Source organism: Trachypithecus francoisi, unplaced genomic scaffold (genome assembly GCF_009764315.1).
Source record: "Trachypithecus francoisi isolate TF-2019V2 unplaced genomic scaffold, Tfra_2.0 Lachesis_group5, whole genome shotgun sequence".
Lineage (NCBI taxonomy): Eukaryota > Metazoa > Chordata > Mammalia > Primates > Cercopithecidae > Trachypithecus > Trachypithecus francoisi.
Window position 1 is genome coordinate 100877124 of NW_022681470.1, and position 12761 is coordinate 100889884.

Below are 12761 nucleotides of genomic sequence, written 5' to 3' on the forward strand. Positions count from 1 at the left end.
TTGGTTCAGAGCCCCTGGGGCCTTTCCTCAGTTTTCTCTTTCCTTGAAAAAGGAACTCTGTCTCAGTTTCTGCATCTCTCTGAGTCCTTCTGGAGACAGGATGGTGAGGTCTCAGTGCTTGGTCCCCTTCTAACTCTGGGTACCTCCCCTCCGTGGGTCAACCTGGTCCAGAGCACAGGCCCCAGCTTCGACGACCATCTTCCCCCCACCCTTTACTCCTAGCAAAGGCCATTCTAGGTCAGTTGTGAGTTATAGCCAGGACAGGGCAGCTGGCTCCGAGATTTTTGGCTCTGGAAGGCCTTGAGCGCTGTGGTCCCCCAGAAGGCTGTCTCCCTCTTGTGGCGGAAGTGACCCCCGCTGGAGAAAGTGTGAAGGGAAGCGAGGGCTGCACTTGCACGAGGGAACTGAGGCAAGCGGTAGTTCTCAGCTCTCAGTGCAAAAGACATTTGTCATCTGAGAGGCTGGACTCAGTTATTATAATTTTCAATTTTGTCAATAAAAACTGAGTCAATAAAAACTTACTTGTAGAAACCTCCTCACAAGACCTCCCATCTTACATTCCAGGGAGAATAGCAGGGTATTCTGCCAAGACATGGATTAGACTGCGGTTCTGATCTGCAGGCGTCGATGACCTGCGCAGGGGCACCAGGGCACGGGCAAAGCCCTTCCCCTACACAAAGCAAGCGTGTTATGTCTACAACCGAAAGGGGCCACTAAGAGCCCCTAAAACGCAGTTTTCATTCCAAAGAAAACCACCAGTTCTGAGTACAACTTCTACCTGGCTCTATTAGCTGAGTACACGTTTCCCCAGCACAGAAATCCTACAAACTCCTTGAATGCTGTGGTGAAAAGCAGGAGCTGCACGGGCAAGATGGATCACACCTGTAATCCCAGCGCTTCAGAAAGCTGGGCGGATCACTTGAGCCCAGGAGTTGGAGCCCAGCCTGAGCAGAATGGTGAAACCTCTATGAAAAAAAAAAAAAAAAAAAGAAAACAGGAACTTGGCCAGGCGCCGTGGCTCACGCCTGTAATCCCAGCACTTGGCCAGGTGCAGTGGCTCATGCCTATAATCCCAACACTTTGGGAGGCCAAGACGGGCAGATCACGAGGTCAGGAGATCAAGACCATCCAGGCTAACATGGTGAAACCCCGTCTCTACTAAAAATACAAAAAGAAAGTAGCCGAGAGTGGTGGCGGGTGCCTGTAGTCCCAGCTACTCCATGAGGCTGAGGCAGAATTGCTTGAACCCGGGAGGCGGAGCTTGCAGTGAGCCGAGATCACGCCACTGCACTCCAGCCTGGGAGACAGTGCCAGATACCAGTCTCAAAAAAGAAGAAGGAGAAGGAGAGGAAGAAGAAGAGGAAGAAGAAGAGGAAGAAGAAGAAGAAAAAACAGGAACTAGGGAGGGACAAGGAAGCAATCATGATGAATGAGGGGTCCAGCATCTCATTGTCTGGGTGACTTTCAGTTCTTTGATATCTTTTTTGAGAGGCCTGAAGGAATGAACTCAAATAAAACAAACACTAAGTTTCAAGCTTTAAGATCAGAAGGGTCCATTTCTATGTTTATCCAAAAATCTACGTATGGGACTATTGGGTGGGTTTCAGACCAAGAAAGAGAAAGAGTGCTCATATCAAAGTCTGCAGTTCACCAAAGAGAAAACATAATTTTCCGACCAATAGGATGTGTAAGGTCAAAGAACGACCAGCCTACAGTACTGTTTATTGGCCTGAGCATAGGGAAGGATGAAGTTGCACCAACGAAATGGGATTAAGCTGCAGGTGCTGGCTAGGCGAGGTGGCTCACACCTGTAATCCCAGCTCTCAGGGAGGCTAAGGTGGGTGGATCAATTGAGATCAGGAGTTTGAGAACAGCCTGACCGACATGGTGAAACCTCGTCTCTAATAAAAATACAAAAATTAACCAGATGTCATGGCGGGCACCTGTAATCCCAGCTTCTAGGGAGGCTGAGGCAGAAGAATTGCTTGAACCCGGGAGATGGAGGTTTTAATGAGCCGAAATTGTGCCGCTGCATTCCAGCCTGGGCAACAGACCCAGACACCTTCTCAAACAAAAATTTTAAAAAAAGCGGCAAGTGGAAAAAAATCTGGATTTTGGTTCAGAGCCCCTGGGGCCTTTCCTCAGTTTTCTCTTTCCTTGAAAAAGGAACTCTGTCTCAGTTTCTGCATCTCTCTGAGTCCTTCTGGAGACAGGATGGTGAGGTCTCAGTGCTTGGTCCCCTTCTAACTCTGGGTACCTCCCCTCCCGTGGGTCAACCTGGTCCAGAGCACAGGCCCCAGCTTCGACGACCATCTTCCCCCCACCCTTTACTCCTAGCAAAGGCCATTTCTAGGTCAGTTGTGAGTTATAGCCAGGACAGGGCAGCTGGCTCCGAGATTTTTGGCTCTGGAAGGCCTTGAGCGCTGTGGTCCCCCAGAAGGCTGTCTCCCTCTTGTGGCGGAAGTGACCCCCGCTGGAGAAAGTGTGAAGGGAAGCGAGGGCTGCACTTGCACGAGGGAACTGAGGCAAGCGGTAGTTCTCAGCTCTCAGTGCAAAAGACATTTGTCATCTGAGAGGCTGGACTCAGTTATTATAATTTTCAATTTTGTCAATAAAAACTGAGTCAATAAAAACTTACTTGTAGAAACCTCCTCACAAGACCTCCCATCTTACATTCCAGGGAGAATAGCAGGGTATTCTGCCAAGACATGGATTAGACTGCGGTTCTGATCTGCAGGCGTCGATGACCTGCGCAGGGGCACCAGGGCACGGGCAAAGCCCTTCCCCTACACAAAGCAAGCGTGTTATGTCTACAACCGAAAGGGGCCACTAAGAGCCCCTAAAACGCAGTTTTCATTCCAAAGAAAACCACCAGTTCTGAGTACAACTTCTACCTGGCTCTATTAGCTGAGTACACGTTTCCCCAGCACAGAAATCCTACAAACTCCCTTGAATGCTGTGGTGAAAAGCAGGAGCTGCACGGGCAAGATGGATCACACCTGTAATCCCAGCGCTTCAGAAAGCTGGGCGGATCACTTGAGCCCAGGAGTTGGAGCCCAGCCTGAGCAGAATGGTGAAACCTCTATGAAAAAAGAAAAAAAAAGAAAGGGGAAAAGAAAAAGAGAAAGAAAAAGAAAGGAAAGCGAGAGAAAGAAAAGAAAAGAAAGAAAATAAATACAAGAAAAAGAAAAAACTAGGCGTGCGTGGTGGCGTGTGGTTGTCCTACTCGGGAGCCTGAGATGGGAAGATTGGGCCACTTCTCTAGCCTGGGCGGTACACCTCTCGGTGACTCTTGTCTCAGGCGGGGAGAAAAAAAAAAAGCAGAGGCTAAGAGGTAACTCTGAGGACAGAGGAAAACACCAAAATTTTTTTGTTTTTTGTGGTTTTTTTGAGACGGAGTCTCGCTCTGTCACCCAGGCTAGAGTGCGGTGGTGCGATCTCGGCTCACTGCAAGCTCCGCCTCCCGGATTCACGCCATCCTCCTGCCTCAGCCTCCGGGGTAGCTGGGACTACAGGCGCCCGCCACCACGCCCGGTTAATTTTTTGTATTTTAGCCAGGATCGTCTCGATCTCCTGACCTCGTGAATCCGCCCACCTCGGCCTCCCAAAGTGCTAGGTATTACAGGCGTGAGCCACCGCGCCCGGCGAGAAAACACTAAAGTTTTTAAGAGATATTAGAAGCCCTGGGACCGCAGAACAAACTAGAAAACTACCCGGCCTAGATACCTGAAATCCGCCTATCACATACAGCAGCATCTAACCTGGGAGACCTCCTAAACAGTGCCGAAAACTCACCTTCTAAGAAAGCGAGTAGTAGTTTAGTACCTGCATTTGGCCCCGAATACGAAATCATAAAAATGAAGCCCAAGTCACGCGAAAAGAAACAACTAACTATACAGGACACAACCATGAAATATAAAGGTTGCAGACGAACCAAAAGACGTTAACATTTATCTGTTGTTTAAATCACAATGACATCAGGGGAAAGCGCGAACGCAGTCCCCGACTACCACAAACTATGCAGTCGAGTTTCCCACATTTGGGGAAATCGCAGGGGTCAGCACATCCGGAGTGCAATGGATAAGCCTCAGCCCTAGGAAAACCACCTTCGTGATCATAGTATCTCCCCTGCCAGGTAAGTATGAGTACACTGCCCTCCGCCCCGCCACAGCCTCACATGCCTCACCCTTTACACGCACGGTCACTTGTCCCGCGCACTCCCGAGGTCTCCTAGCCCTGACACACAGCTGGGACTCTCAGTTCCGACCAGCGGTCCCAGACCCCCTCCCACAGCATGGGAATTCCTTCGTGGCGAAGCAGCAGGCGGCGAAGTGGCAGCCCCTGCGCTGCCTTATCTACATAGAAGTCGCCCTCTCCGTGATGTCACCGACAACGCCTTTCCCAGTCCCCGTCTGCTCTTCCGCTCCACCCTCTGCCAACTCAGCCTATCAACCCGCTGCCGGAACTGGCGGGGGAAGTGACAGTCTGCTTCTCCCTCCTTTTCCTCCTGCCATTGTTCTTCGGGGAGGTGCGCAGAGACCCCGCATCTGGCCTTCCCCAAAGAGGGTGATACTTGACTGTGTCCTGCAGAGAACCCTTCTGGCAGCCAACTGGAAGCTTGTGCACCCTTCTTCAGATAATGTATTTTAATGCACAGAAGAGAACATTTAGGATTACAAAGAAAACCGGTTCCTGGCCGGCCACGGTGGCTCAAGCCTGTAATCCCAGCACTTTGGGAGGTCGAGGCGGGCGGATCACGAGGTCAGGAGATCGAGACCCTCCTGGCTAACACGGTGAAACCCCGTCTCTATTAAAAATACAAAAAACTAGCCGGGCGCGGTGGCGGGCGCCTGTAGTCCCAGCTACTCGGAGGCTGAGGCGGGAGAATGGCGGGAACCCGGGAGGCGGAGCTTGCAGTGAGCCGAGATCGCGCCACTGCACTCCAGCCTGGGCGACACAGCGAGACTCCGTCTCAAAAAATAAAATAAAATAAAACTAAGTTTTTCTTTCCCCTCTGGGAGCCAATTGTGGACATTTATTAACAGCAAACAGTCCGCTGGAGTGCATGGAGGGGATCTCGGCTTACTGCAGCCTCTGCCTCCTGCGTTCAAGCTATTCTCCTGCCTCAGCCAAAGAATACTCAGCCTCCGGAGTAACTGGGATTACAGGCGCAGGCCACCAAAAAATTAGGCCCGGCTAATTTTTTAAATTTTTAGTAGAGACAGGGTTTTGCTGGGCCGGGCGCAGTGGCTCACGCCTGTAATCCAAGCACTTTGGGAAGCCAAGGCGGGTGGACCATGAGTTCAGGATATCAAGACCATCCTGGCTAACACAGTGAAACCCCATCTCTACTAAAAATACAAAATATATATATATAAATGATATATAATAATAATATAATATATATATTAACCGGGAGTGCCTGTAATCCCAGCTACTCAGGAGACTGAGGCAAGAAAATCGCTTGAACCCGGGAGGCAGAGGTTGCAGTAAGCTGAGATCGCGCCACTGCACTCCAGCCTGGGCGACAGAGCGAGAGTCCGTCTCAAAAAAAAAAAAAGAGACAGTTTTGCCATGTTGGCCAGGCTGGTCTTGAACTCCTGACCTCAAGTTATCCTCCTGCCTGGGCCTACCCAAATGTTAGGATTACAGGCCTGAGCCACCGCGCCCGGCCTGTTTGCAGGCTTTACAGACACATTTTGTTTACAAGCTTTACAGGCACAGTTCAATTGCAGTTAGTGTTCATTTCTTTTTTTTGTTTGTTTTTGTTTCTCCCAGTGTAGCCCAAGGAAGCCAAAACTTAGACAACCCTGCTTTAGATAGTTTGATTCATGGTTCCACTGGGTTATGCTTATTGCCTATAATTCCATTTGATATTTTCCAAATTTGATTTTTTATTTTTTTGAGACGGAGTCTCGCTCTGTCGCCCAGGCTGGAGTGCAGTGGCCAGATCTTAGCTCACTGCAAGTTCTGCCTCCTGGGTTTACGCCATTCTCCTGCCTCAGCCTCCCGAGTAGCTGGGACTATAGACGCCGGCCACCTCGCCCGGCTAGTTTTTTTGTATTTTTTAGTAGAGACGGGGTTTCACGGTGTTAGCCAGCATGGTCTCGATCTCCTGACCTCGTGATCCGCCCGTCTCAGCCTCCCAAAGTGCTGGGATTACAGGCTTGAGCCACTGCGCCTGGCCTCAAATTTGATTTTTTAAAAAGCGTTTTCCTGAAGCACCCTAAAGCTTTCCTAATAATATGGGAACTTAAGCCAGATTGGATGTAACAAAACCCAACTGGAATCCTGCAATTTCTAACCTTAATGTTAGATCAAGAAGCAAAACAGCCACCAGTCCAAGGGTCAGGGAAGCTGAAGATCATGCCTGAGTTGTAACAACGCCCTTCCCAGTATACAAAAGTGTATAACAGGCACTTGAATTCTATCTTCCAAATGTCTCCTGTGGCCCAGGCTAACCCAGAGCTATCTAAAGAGGCAAATCTGGGGAATGTGCATTCAGCTTAGCAAAAGTGACACATTACAAATCCACCATAGTCCACTTCTTCTCAAGGTAGCATCAATGTACACCTTCCTCCTCCTCCTCTTTTCCTCCTCTTCTTCCTTTCTCTTCTTCCTCCTCCTTTTTCCTCCTTGTAAAACCATACTTAAGGTTCAAATAAAGACAATATGAAAATCATAATTTTTCTCTTTCGGTGAAAATGTGCCAACCCTTTCCCCAACAGGATAAAGTCTTTTGTCTTTTAATGATGTTCACTCCTTTTTAAGCTAGATCACATTCCATATTTGCTATCCTGTAACCTAAATATTGAGATTTCTAAAAGTTTATTATTATTATTATTTTTTTTTTTTTTTTTGAGACGGAGTCTGGCTCTGTCGCCCAGGCTGGAGTGCAGTGGCCGGATCTCAGCTCACTGCAAGCTCCGCCTCCCAGGTTTACGCCATTCTCCTGCCTCAGCCTCCCGTGTAGCTGGGACTACAGGCGCCCGCCACCTCGCCCGGCTAGTTTTTTGTATTTTTTAGTAGAGACGGGGTTTCACTGTGTTAGCCAGGATGGTCTGGATCTCCTGACCTCGTGATCCGCCCGTCTCGGCCTCCCAAAGTGCTGGGATTACAGGCTTGAGCCACCGCACCCGGCCTAAAAGTTAATTATTAATGAATATGCTAGCTAGAGTGATGGAAGAGGACAATTCTCAAGAAAAGTATTGGTTAATATGTACCCAAATGTATTCATCTCAAAATAATGAAGGAATACTCATAACTATTACAAGTCCTCATGTCTGCAACTGTCGCTGGCCCTAACTGGTATTTGTAACTATCTTCACATCTTGCCCTCACAGCCATTTCCTTTGGGCCTGGGCCGGTGGACGTGAGCGTGGGAAAGACCAGAACCCGCGGTGCCCCGCACCGCACCATCCTCTGGTCTCCAGAGGTGGGATGCACCGGGCGGGGACCTTTGCTGAATTCTGAACTAGCTGTCGGAATACAAGAACAGCTGCCTTTGAGAAACAGTTCAGGTCTCCATATTCCAGACTTCCTAGTAGCACTAAACGCTTAATGTTCACACAGGAATTCATGGTTCTCCTAAAACCCTGCTGTGGAATGCCTTCCTTCACCGAGCATTTACTGGGCGCCTACTAGGTGCTAGGCTGGCTCTGGGCTCTGGGCTGCAGCCTGTGTAAACTCCAGGTCCCTGTGTGGTGGATTCCACCTCTGAAGGCCCGAGGGCTGCGCGGTGAGGACACCACGGGTTCTGGTTCTTTCCACGCGCGCGTCCGCTGGCCCAGGCCGGGAGGAAATGACTGTGAGCTCAAGGTGTGAAGCGGGACTAAGAGTGGGAAAGGGAGTGACTTCCGCCGGAGAGGCTGCAATTGTCACCTGTGGAGGAGCCGGCGACTTTTGAGACGGTGAAGAGCAGGCGGGGGAACCAGTGAGGAGCAGACGGTGAGGAGCAGGCCGCCGTTTGGCCGTTGGAGTCCCCCAGCTGACTCTGGCCGGGTAGAATGTCCAAACGTGCCCAAAGACTCGACTCTTGGCTTCATTGTCTCCCGCGTTCTGGGTTTCTGGAGTGCGCGGGATTGGACAGGCCACAAACATGAGATTATCTGCAGCCAGAGGTTACAAAGCCATTTCTGGTATCAGCAAATGAGTTTCAAACCCAAGCCATTAGAGTCTCTGTGGCGCAATCGGTTAGCGTGTTCCGCTGTTAATCATAAAGGTTGATGGTTCTAAGCCCACCCAGGGACGGTTCCTTTTACTTAAGCAAGATTCACGCTTTCTGTTTAAAGACTTTAATTCTGGCCGGGCGCGGTGGCTCAAGCCTGTAATCCCAGCACTTTGGGAGGCCGAGACGGGCGGATCACGAGGTCAGGAGATTGAGACCATCCTGGCTAACACGGTGAAACCCGCCTCTACTAAAAATACAAAAAATTAGCCGGGTGAGGTGGCGGGCGCCTGTAGTCCCAGCTACTCGGGAGGCTGAGGCAGGAGAATGGCCTAAACCCGGGAGGCGGAGCTTGCAGTGAGCTGAGATCCGGCCACAGCACTCCAGCCTGGGTGACAGAGCGAGACTCCGTCTCAAAAAAAAAAAAAAAAAAAAAAAAAAAAAAAAAAGACTTTAATCCTGGGAATCCTCCGGACCTCTACTAGCTTTAAATCGGATGCCAAAATATGCTGCGCGAAGGCTGAAGTTCCATGGAAGCTCCTAAAAACAGGAATATTTCAGCAAAAGTAATTTTTCAATAGAGCCTGAGCCTGGGGCTTCAGAGTTTACCCCATAGCCACTGCACCTATTTCATCACTTCCTGAAGCTGGGTTTTTACAATTGCACATTCCTGGAAATCCAAAACTCCCAATAATTGAAAACTTTCAAGAAAACCCCAGTCTTCACTTGTGGTGAAGCCTCAATTTCTGAGTTGAAATCTTGGTTCGTTCACGACGTGACTTTTAAAACATTACTGAATTTTCTGCACCTCAATTTCTTTGTCTATAAAAAACAGCACCAAAAAAAAAAAAAAAAAGTGCTTCCCTTGGCCGGCGTGGTGGCTCACGCCTGTAAACGCAGCACTTTGGGAGGATGAGGTGTGCAGATCACCTGAGGTTTGAGACCAGCCTGACCAACATGGTGAAACCCCATCTTTACTGAAACTACAACAATGAGCCCGGGATGATGGCGGGTGCCTGTAATCCCAGCTACTCGGGAGGCTGAGGCAGGAGAATCACTAGAACCCGGGAGGCAGAGGTTGCAGTGAGCCAAGATTGCACCACTGCACTCCAGCCTGGAGACAGAGCAGACTCCATCTCAAATAATAAATTAATAAATAAATAAAGCTTCCCTCATGGATTAATCTAACATTTGTGAATCCAAAAGTATGTGAGACAGGTCTCAATAAATTTAGGAAGTTTACTTTGCAAGGTTAAGGAGACACCAGTGACAGCTTCAGGAGGTCCTGGCAACATGTGCCCAAGGTGGTTGGGTACAGCTTGCTTTTATACATTTTAGGGAGACAGAATACATTGATTAATACATGTAAGATTTACACTGCTTCAATCTGGAAGGGCGGGACAACTCAAGCAGTGGTGGGCTTCCAGGTCATAGGCAGATTTAAAATTTTTCTGATTAGCCATTGGTTGAAAGAGTTATCATTATTCCAGAAGGGAATTTCTGGGTTAGATAGGGAGGTTGTGGAGACCAAGGTTTTATCATACAGATGAAGCCTCCAGGTAGCAGTCTTCAGAGAGAACAGATTGTAAATGTTTCTTATTAGACTTAAGGTCTGTGTTGATGTTAATGCTGGTTGGCTTTTCCTGAGTTCCAAAAGGAAGGAGGGTATACAGAGGCATGTCCAACCTCTCCTTCCCATCATGGCCTGAACTAGTTTTTCAGGTTAACCTTGGAATGCCCTTGACCTAGAGGAGGGGCCCATTCAGATGACTGGGGGGCCTTAGAATTTTACTTTTGGTTTACACATTTGATGAGAAATACACATAAAGCATATAAGCACCTAATAAATGTTCATTAAGTGTTAGTTGCTGTAATTATTTTCAGTGGCATCATCATCACCACTTTCATATTTTACCTCAGCCTTTTAAACAACTGCTTATCTTTTTATGGTATGGATGAATCAGTATATATTTAAATGGCCCTTGGTTAATGGACACAAAATTGTGTCTAATGCTTATTCTTATAAAAAATTATTCAGAGAACATCCTTATACAAATATATTTCATCATTTGGGTAAGGATTTCTTAAAACACACTTCTAGAGGGGCCGGGCGCGGTGGCTCAAGCCTGTAATCCCAGCACTTTGGGAGGCCGAGACGGGCGGATCACGAGGTCAGGAGATCGAGACCATCCTGGCTAATACGGTGAAACCCTGTCTCTACTTAAAAATACAAAAAACTAGCCGGGCGACGAGGCGGGCGCCTGTAGTCCCAGCTACTCGGGAGGCTGAGGCAGGAGAATGGCGTAAACCCGGGAGGCGGAGCTTGCAGTGAGCTGAGATCCGGCCACTGCACTCCAGCCTGGGTGGCAGAGCAAGACTCCGTCTCAAAAAAAAAAAAAAAAAAAAAAACACACTTCTAGAAATGGACTTGCTTGGTCAGAGTATTTGTGCCTTTCCAATTTTTCTAACTGATGGTTAATTGACCTCTAATGAAATTGGGCCTAGTCATATTCCCACACCCTAAGAGAATGCTGCTTCCTTGGCCACACTATCTGACATTTAATAGCAGCACAAACTCTTCACTTTTGTTTGGGGAATGTTATTGCTTGCTGGTCTCACACATAGCCCTGAATCTTACAGGTAAGGAGCTGGTGCTACGCTGTTCTCCTTTGTTCTCCTGACCCCTGGGAATTCTGGGGAAGTGGTTCACAAGAGACTTGAGGTTGGATTCACCTGACTGTAAAAGTGCTGACAATGGGTGTTCCCACTGTTCCTGTGACAGAGAGCCCGGACTTCAGCTGCTGAAGAAGAACTCAGACCTAACCCTCCAGAGCGGGACCTTTACTTTGGCACAGAGTTGGTCCTTAGCTAAATAAAAATTGAAAAGGGGAGATTTTAAATGTTCATCTAATTGAGACTTTATATAATAGATCTTTTTCTTATTTTATTGTGGCAACAAGAGGAGAGATTGCATTCTTGAGTTTTTATTGTTGGAATGTAATAATACTGGCTATTCTACTGCTCTTATGGAGTTGTTTGGTCTATGCTGGTACATGGTACTTGCTATGAAACACTGTCTGGTGAACTGGATAGGCAAGTAGCTAAAGAAAACATCATAGGCCGGGCGCGGTGGCTCAAGCCTGTAATCCCAGCACTTTGGGAGGCCGAGACGGGCGGATCACGAGGTCAGGAGATCAAGACCATCCTGGCTAACATGGTGAAACCCCGTCTCTACTAAAAAATACAAAAAACTAGCCGGGCGAGGTGGCGGGCGCCTGTAGTCCCAGCTACTCGGGAGGCTGAGGCAGGAGAATGGCGTAAACCCAGGAGGCCGAGCTTGCAGTGAGCTGAGATCCGGCCACTGCACTCCAGCCTGGGCGGCAGAGCGAGACTCCGTCTCAAAAAAAAAAAAAAAAAGAAAGAAAACATCATAACAAACAGAAATAGGAGTTGAGTCCAATCTCTCTCCTGCACTGCAAGATTCTGTTGCAGTGGTCCCTACACCTATTGCCATAGCACCCCTCAAGTTTTCTTTAAAGCTAAGAAAATAGAAATAGAAGATGGATTCTCAAGTAGATATACCAAGTAAGGGAGGAGACCACCCCTCATCATCTTATGCCCAATTTCTGCCTCCAAAGAAAGAAGAAGTAAAAACTGAAAGGCAGAAATGAAATCCACAGGCAGGCAGCCGGGTGCTGCACCCTGGGCCCAGTAGTTGAAGATTAACCCCTGACGTATCCATAGATTACAGACATTGTATAGAAATGCACTGTGAAAATCCCTATCCTGTTTTGCTCCGATCTAATTACTGGTGCATGCAGCCCCTAGTCATGTACTCCCTGCATGCTCAGTCAATCACGACCGTCTCACACACACCCCCTTAGAGTTGTGAGCCCTTGAGAGGGACAGGAATTGCTCACTCTGGGAGCTCGGCTCCTGAGACAGGAGTCTTGTCGATGCCCCCGGCCAAATAAACCCCTTCTTCCTTTACTCGGTGTCTGAGGAGTTTTGTCTGGGCTGGTCCTGCTACACTAAAGTCAAGTCTTATTTTGATTCTTTCAGAGGTTTGGATGTCTTAGTTATCTCAGGCTGCTGTAACAAAATACCATCTACTGGGTGACTTAAACATTTATTTTTCACAGTTCTGGAGGCTGAGATGTCCAAGATCAAGGTGCCAGCAAGTTTGGTTCTTGGTGAGAGTCCTCTTCCTAGCTTCTAGATAGTGTTTTTTTTGTTTTTTTGTTTTTGGTACAGTATTTACCCTGGCAATAGTCATCTTATTTTTCCATTTGGTAAGTTTTCCATGTATTTATTACTTAATACTAGCCAATTTCTCCCCGTTTCTGTAAATCTCCCATCAATACATAGAAACACACAATCATTTTGGTTGGTTTGCTTGCTTGTATGTTTGTTCAAGAAATTTTTCCTGGCCAGGCGTGGTGGCTCATGCCTGTAATCCCAGCACTTTGGGAGGCCCAGGAAGGTGGATCACCTGAAGTCAGGAGTTCGAGACCAACCTGGCCAGCGTGGTGAAACCCTGTCTTTACTAAAAATACAAAAATTAGTCGGACATGGTGGCGGGTGCCTCTACTCC

The 12761-nt window shown here is 48.2% G+C and overlaps 1 non-coding gene across 1 annotated transcript; it reads right to left on the reverse strand.

The window, feature by feature from the left end:
- Nucleotides 1-3978: 3978 nt before the first annotated feature.
- Nucleotides 3979-4143, reverse strand: LOC117076890. The gene has a single exon (XR_004434520.1). It is a non-coding gene; the product is annotated as a U1 spliceosomal RNA (small nuclear RNA).
- Between the last annotated feature and the right edge of the window lie 8618 nt (nt 4144-12761).